Genomic DNA, 8,042 nt, shown 5'->3' on the forward strand with positions numbered 1-8,042 from the left:
CCCATATATGTATATTTACTTATGGATTATTACGTGTAATATTTTAACTCATGTAATAACTATTAGTAAAACAATTTCTTAAAGTTTTACTTAGCAGAAGATGCATATTTTCTTTTTTTGTCTTTTAAAAAATGCATTTTATTTTATTATTATGGTTTTTTGGCATATGAAAACTTATTTTTGTCATATTTGTCACCATCAAAACTTACGTTCTTTGTTTTTCCCTCTTGCCTTAGTATAAGGCCCAAAGAGAGACACTGGTTACTTTGACAACCTTAAAGCAAGCTCCAGGAATGTTACTGATAGCATGACCTTTGTGACCAAATCCAGCAACTGGAACCTCATGATTTTCCTCAGTAAAATTCAAGCAGCCATCACTGGGTACAAAGGCTGTGATTTTTTCCCTTTTTGATCAGCTGGACTCTGACACACTTCCTGATGTGGCAGAATTTGGCTGTTTGGCTTCAACCTCTGTTATTTCCAGCACAATTGCCTTTGCATGGGAAGCGCCTCCGAAAGGGCTGGCCTTCAGGGCTGTGCTGAAATGGGCTTTCTTGTAGTGTTTATCATGCCACTTCTGATCTTGTCGGTGGCTGTGGAGCTTCCTGGGAGTATGAAGACCGCGACACTTGCCCATACTGCTGGCACCGTGAGCCTGAGCGAAAGTTATTCTTTTTTAAGTAATCTCTGCACCCAACGTGGGGCTCAGACTCACAACCCTGAAATCAAGAGTTGCATGCTCCACCGACTGAGCCAGTCAGGTGCCCTTTTGTTTCGACTTTTAAAAACCTATTATGGAAAAATTTAAACATACTCAAAAATAGAATAAGATAATGAACCTGCACATAGCTATCATCTAGTTTCCACAATTATCAACATAATATTGACATTTCATTTTATTTTGTCTTCTTAAGTTTTTATTTTAATTCCAATCAGTTAACATATATTTGTTTCAAGTGTGCCATATAGTGTTTCAACACTTCTGGTGCTCAAAATGACAAGTGCACTTCCTAATACCCATCACCTATTTAATCCGCACCCCACCTACCTCCCCTCTGGCAACCACTAGTTTGTTCTCAATAATGAAGAGTCTTTTTCTTGATTTGTCTCTCTCTGTCTCTCTCTCTCTCTTTTTTTCCCTTTGCTCATTTGTTTTGTTTCTTAAATTCCACATATGCATGAGATCATAAGGTATTTGTCTTTCTCTGATTGACTTATTTCACTTAGCATTATATTCTCTAGCTCCATCTATGTTGTTGCAAACGGCAAGATATCATTCTTTTTTGTGGCTGAATAATATTCCACTGCATGCACACACACACACACACACACACACACACACACAGACACACACACACATACATACATACATACATATACATATATGTACATAAAATAAGATGCATATTTCTCTCACCCCATTTTAATATCTATCAGGGAGCTGAAATGACATCACTGTCTATACATACATGAATTCAGTCACAGCAAATCATATTGCCATTATTTGTAAGTTTAAATAAATGCTTAAGTTTAAATCTAAAAGAGTTCTTGTAATAAATATTAACTGAACTTCAAAATTACAAGACAGTTGTTTCATATTTAATTGGCGATGTCTCTCTTTCTATGCATATGATGCACAGAAGGAAATATGATGCATTTTATAAACAATAAAAGTTGTAATGTTTGCTTCTATCACCTAAGTGAATCATCTTGTGTGCCCCACTTTGGAAATTGGGATTAAATTAAGAGGGAGGGGTCAATAGAGTGGGACACCTTGAACAGATTAAAGAAAATATTATCTTAAAACAATGGGAAAATGTTCATCACTCTTAACAACCTGGTCACTGGAGGCTTTGCTGAGGCAGTGTCAACAGTGGAAGAGGGGCAGCCAGATCACAGAAGTTCAGGGAGTGACAACAGGTGACATTAAGCGCACACTCAGTATATACCAGACACTGTGCTAATGAAGACCTTCTCAGACAATCCCGAGAAGTTATGATTGCCTCTAATTTAAGACAATAATCAGAGACTTGTAGAATCTAAGTGACTTGTACCAGGTCACACAGTTGAGTGGTCCTAGGAAAATATGAACCATGTTGAGCATTTTAAAAGCTGAGCTCTTAAATAACATGCGATAATGTCTCCTGGCATGAGGCTAGTTAGTGGAGATGGAGTCTGAGGGCAGAGAACTACTGTCGCAGGAAGCCAGGTATCTTGCCTATGGATAAAAGCAGAAAGAAAAGTAAATAAATGGCCAAGTGTAAGGTGAGAATTGAGCATTTTTATATGGTGAGGGGAATGAGGCAGGAAAGAGAATTTGAGGCATTTAGGCAAGAGAGATAATAAGGATGACAAAACCCCTAAGGATCTAGAGCACAGGGGGGAAGTTCAGCAGCAGGAGGTTGCCTCCGCTACAGGGGGAGGACGGTGGTAAGAATTGGAATAAGGTGCAAATAAGTATGGAGGCTTTATGTGGGGAGGAGGAAGAATAGGCAGCGGAGATTCCAAGTTCACATTATTTATTTTCTCTGTGAAGTAGGAGACAAGGCCATTGCTTAGAGTATGTGGAGGGTGGAGAGAAAACAGGTAATAGTCAGACCTGATAGGACTATTATTAAGCTTTAAACAATAGCTGTGGGGAATGGGAACTGGTACAGTTTTGGAATTTTATACTGTATAGAGAGACAGCGATGGACAAGACGGACAAGGGAATCAAAGACAAGGTGGACAAGGTGGCAAGGGAATCAAAGATTGCAAGAAAGGTGGAGGGACCTGACAGACTGAAGAAAATCGAGGGATCAGAGTCCTGGAAGTCTCAATGAGATTACTGGCTTGACGGATATAGGAGAGTAGGAGAGTTCCAAATCTCAAAGGGATAAAAGACTTGCACTTAGGCATTTGAACCTTCACAGCAGGGACACTTAGCTCCCATCCTCCCAATGACCATCCTTCTAAATGCTCTCCTTCATGGCAGCACTGGGAGTTTGAAAATTACATTTCTCAGACTCCCTGTGGAGTTTCAATTCAGAATCCTGTGAGAGGCACTGGGTTGAGATTTGCAGGTAGAAGAGGAGAAGCCATTTTTCTTCAGCTGCTGCTCCAGACAAGCATATGAGCATCTGCAGATAGCAGACATCTAGGCAGCCTTGCCAGGATTTCCAGGCATACATCCTCCTGTGAACCACCTACTTGAGTGCTGACATCCTCAGTGGTGGTTTCTACAATGTATGCATTTCTAAATTTCATAAATTCTAGCAGTGTCTTTTCTCTCCTTTGTTCCCCTGGACCGTAAGAGATTGTATAATCCAGTATTTTTTAAAATAAAATCCCCTTTTACTTGTGCCTAGAGAGCTTTCTGTTTTCCTGACATAACCTAGGCTGACATGTCACCCCACCCCATTCTTCATTTAAGCTAGGTTATGAGCTTTTTCATGATCATATCAATATTAGGATTATCATAGCTGTTTATTAGGATTCTTGGTTGCAAGCAACATAAAGAAAATATAGCTACTATTTTTTTAATGTTTTATATATATTTGAGAGAATGACAGAGCATGAGCAGGGCAGGGGGGCAGAGAGAGACAGAGACAGAATCCAAAGCAGGCTCCAGGCTCTGAGCTGTCAACACAGAGCCCGATGTGGGGCTCGAACCCACGAACCGCAAGATCATGACCTGAGTCAAAGTTGGACGCTTAACCGACTGAGCCACCCAGGTGCCCCAAGAAAATATAGCTACTTTTAAAAGAAAAGAAATTTCTTTAAAAGATTTCAGATAGCTTGTGGACTTGCTAGGATGGCTGGAGAACCAGGCTCTGGGAATCAATCTAGACAGTGGAGAGGAAACAAGAAAAATTATGCCACAAAGTCAAGTGCAGTGCCGTTGCTGAGCTCAGAGGCAAGTTTGCCTAACTGATGAATCCATGCCCCTCTGCCCTAGATATAAAGGTGGCAGGGAAAATGAGGCTCTGGACTTCCAGCTTTAGAGTGACAGCTCTGTCTGTAAGGTGAAGGAACCTCAAATAAGAGATTCAGAAGCCGGAAAGCCTCATAATTGGTAAATGTCTACTCTGACATCCAGTTTTTTGTGTGCTATGGTGTAGACCCCCTTTTTTTTGTTGGCCTGGCAGACCCACCAAATGCTCATCGTTCCTGCTGTGTGTACTTATTTTTAGGAGCCAACTTCCTCCTTGAAACCTTCCCAGCTGGAAGTGTCTGCTTCCTGCCCTGAATTCCTCTAGCAATTTGTATCTTGTTTGACCCTATTAAATTCCAGCTTGTTTTCATTGATATTTGCAGTTAAAACTATTAAAGTTACAGCATATTTAACATTGAATGAACATAACGGCTCATTTAATGTGGGTAGCTTATCCGCTTCTTGAGGTCATGGCTTGCCTTCCCAATATTCTGTAGCCACAATTCCCAGAATGACACTTAACTTACGATAGACGCATCATAAATGTTAACTTGAAGTAAAGGAACTGCACCAAGATTTGCTTGTCCCTGTTTCCATTCTCTCTTCTAACCACCTCCCTCCATCACCACCAGCTTGTCTTCAATCCCAACCCCTCCCACATCCTCTAGGATCTTATTTGGCTCTTGTATTTTTTCTGGAATTTTCAATCACCCTCTTTACAGATTTCTTCATAGTGGTCTGAAATATGCTCAAATATCTCCCGTTCTACAACTACCTTTCTTGGTTATCTTTCCTTCCATCTTCTCTCTCTCTCTCTCTCTCTCTCTCTCTCTCTCTCACACACACACACACACACACACACACACAAAAGAATAGTTTATATGTTTATATGTAGCCTCCATGTTGTCACTTCACTCTTGTCTCTCTCCTCTTTTTTCTTAAAGTCTGGCTTGTTTCCTCTTCAAGGTGACCACAGTAGCCTGTTCCGGGAACCGTTTGCCCGCATCCTCTTTGGCATCCCTGGTTGTTTGCCACTGGTGATCACGTGAAAACTGCTCTCTCTTGTTGTATGAGACTGCACTTCTGATTCCTCTGCTGCCTTTCCTTCCTGGTTGCTCTAGTGAACATCCATCAGCTTTTGGCTGCTTAGCATCCTGACCCCTGTCTGTTTGGAGAAATCGCTGGGGCAGGGGTGTGGAAGCAGGCAGAACCCAGGGGTGGGGTGGAAGCCCTAACTCTCCCCTTCCTCCCTACCCCCCCAGCTGCTAGCGTGCTGGCTCATGGCCTGTGCCTTGGCAATCAGAGGCTCCTGCCTGCAACAGTCAGAAATCATTTCTACAGGTGGAAGTAGCATTAAAAGTCTCCTACCCAGAGCAACGGTGCAGCTAAACACTGCTGGGCATGCCCTGCGGGCAGCACTGCGTTGGTGTTCTTACTGATTACTGCTGTGGCCTGCGTGAGCTTGTCCTGGCTAGCGGCTGCTGGCCTCCTTTGGTTCCTTTTTGTTTTCTGAGGCTAGTTCTCCTGTTCCTGCTCTCTGAAAGCAAGCCCAGTATCCTGTCAACAGACTCCTTTTCTGCTTAGATGAGGCAGAGTTCGTTGGGTTCTGTGGTTTGCTCTGCAGATCTGCGGCGAGTACATTTTCTTTTCTTCCTCCTTCCACCCCCTCGATGAAGGTGTTCCTCCTGGCTCTTTCCATGTCTGTCTTTTCTTACCATCCATACTTTTTGCTGGCAAGCTCAACTATTGCCTGTGTGTCAGTAATCACCTTTATGCCAATTTCTCCTAAATCTTTTTCCAGATTCAACTTCTCTCCTGAGCTTTGATCTAAGTTCACATTTGTAAATGCACACCCTCGCATGTCCTTCTAATGCATCAAAGTGAACAAGAGTGAAACTCAGACTCACCAACTTTTATGTTGCTACTAAACCCATTTCTCCTCTAAATTTCTCTCTTTCTTGCTGAACACCCAGACTTTGTATTTTTCTATCTATGCCATCCCTCACATCTCCAAATTAACAGTACCAAGTTCTTTTTTTTTCAAGACCAGTATTTCATATTCTTCCTTTCCCTGATGCTGTCATTACCTTGTTGTCCCCTGAACAATTGTCACATGCTCCCTACTGAGCTCGTACCTCTAGTTGTTCTTCTGAATCAACTTGACACGTGGTCAGATTAAATTTCCTAAAACACATTTTTGCTTATATCATCCTCTCTCCTGCCCCTTCATATCCCTTCAGTGCTTCCAGGCTAATGAGAAAACCCTAGAACTTGACTCTCAAGCCACCTACAATCTGATTCTAACCTACTTCCCCTTTATCCCATTTAGGGGGGATTCTTTTTTAACATTTAATGACCACAATCATGTCCCATGTCGTTGAAGCCTCGTGTTTTCTTTATACGAAGTGTCTTTCTCCATAGTTCAACCTAAGCATCACCTTAAGTGCCAAATCAAATGCCACCTCCTCTAGGAAGTCCTCCTCCTAGTCCCCATTTGAAGTACTTCTCAACCTTTAATATGCATATAAGTCACCTGGGCATCTTGTTAGAATGCAGATTCTGATTCATTAAATCTGCTTAAGGTTGAGGTCTGGGATTTGATATTTCTTTCTGTATTTTTTTAAGTTTGTTTTTATTCTAAGGGAGGAGCAGAGAGAGGGAGAGAGAGAGAGAACATCCCAAGCAGTCCCTGCACTGCCAGCATAGAGCCCGATGTGGAGGGCTCAAACTCATGAACCGTGAGGTGATGACCTGAGTTGAAACCAAGAGTCAGACACGTAACTGACTAAACCACCCAGGAGCTCCTGGGATTTGATATTTCTAACAAGTTCCTCCTTGATGCTGGAGGGTACTGGACCACCCTTGGGGTAGCAGGGCCCTAGAGAGAAGCATGTTTTTGAACTAAACCATAGGGCAAGATACCAAGGCAGGAACTGTATATTTGTTATTTCACTTACAATATTCCATAATCTTTAAACTACATCTTTTGCCTCCTCAAAGACAAGGATTGGGTTTAGCTCCTCATTATTTTGGTTGAGTACAGTAACTCAATCAATTTATTCTTACTGAATTAAATGTGCTCCTTGTATCATCTCCTTTTCTTTTCTACTCAGTGGTTCCCCTCACTTCTTAGCTTAACTGGATTTTACATGGATAGATACATGGAAAGAAGAGAGTGCTTCATATGTGATCTGTTGTAGGTAAGGATAACCCAGCATGTTTAAGATAATCTCATTTAATTATTGTTATATCTATGGTTCTTAAGTGCCAACAACCTAATCTACTCTAGTTCAAGCAGAAAAGGAATTTATGAAAGCATGTTAAACAGCTCACAGACTTGTTGAGAGGGTCAGAGACTACACAGCCAAGGCAGTGCATAAGTTGTACCAAAGGACTCCTCATCCACACTTCTTTGGGCATCGATGCTGCAGTTTACCCTGTACGTGAAGGTAGTCCTGGAACTTCAGACGCTACTGCTTCTGGAAGCTCTCTGTGGCTGCCCAGTCTCACCACAATGGGTTCCATGTAGGGCCTGTTCCTTCATGTTGGTGTTAGTTCCTGTTGTGTAACAAATTAACACAAACTGAGTGGTTTAAAAGAGAAGAAATTTGTTCTGTCACAACTCTGGAGGCCAGAAGTCTGAAATTAATATCACTGGTAGAAATCAGGAAAGGTGTTGGCAGTGCTTCCCCCAGAGCTCTGAGGGAGAATCCATTCCTGTCCCTTACAGGTTGCGATGGTTACCAGCATTTTTTGGCTTGTGGCTGCAAAATTCTAGTCTTTAAGGTCAGCATCTTTGAATCCCCCTCTGCTCTGTCTTCACATTGTCTTTTCCTCTTTGTGTATATCTAATTTCCTCCATCCTCCTCTTAAAGATACATGTGACTCATGCAGGGCCCCCCAGATAATGCAGGTTAATCTCCCCATCTCAATACCTTTAATTGAATTACATCTACAAGTTCTTTACTATGCACAGTAACATTCACAGGTTCCAGGAATTAGGACCTGACATCTTTGGAGGTCATTACTCAGCCGACGGCAATGGTGTTTGCTTCTGAATTGAAGTCTCACTCATGTGCATCTCATTGGTGGAGCCTGCGTCACAGTCCTGCTCCTGAGCTGCAAGGGA

The 8,042-nt window shown here is 42.1% G+C and overlaps 1 pseudogene; it reads right to left on the reverse strand.

Moving 5' to 3' along the window:
• Positions 1–205: 205 nt before the first annotated feature.
• LOC102951558 lies at positions 206–637 on the reverse strand (annotated as a pseudogene).
• Positions 638–8,042: the final 7,405 nt, after the last annotated feature.

The sequence above is a fragment of the Panthera tigris genome, chromosome C1 (genome assembly GCF_018350195.1).
Source record: "Panthera tigris isolate Pti1 chromosome C1, P.tigris_Pti1_mat1.1, whole genome shotgun sequence".
NCBI classification, from domain to species: Eukaryota; Metazoa; Chordata; class Mammalia; order Carnivora; family Felidae; genus Panthera; species Panthera tigris.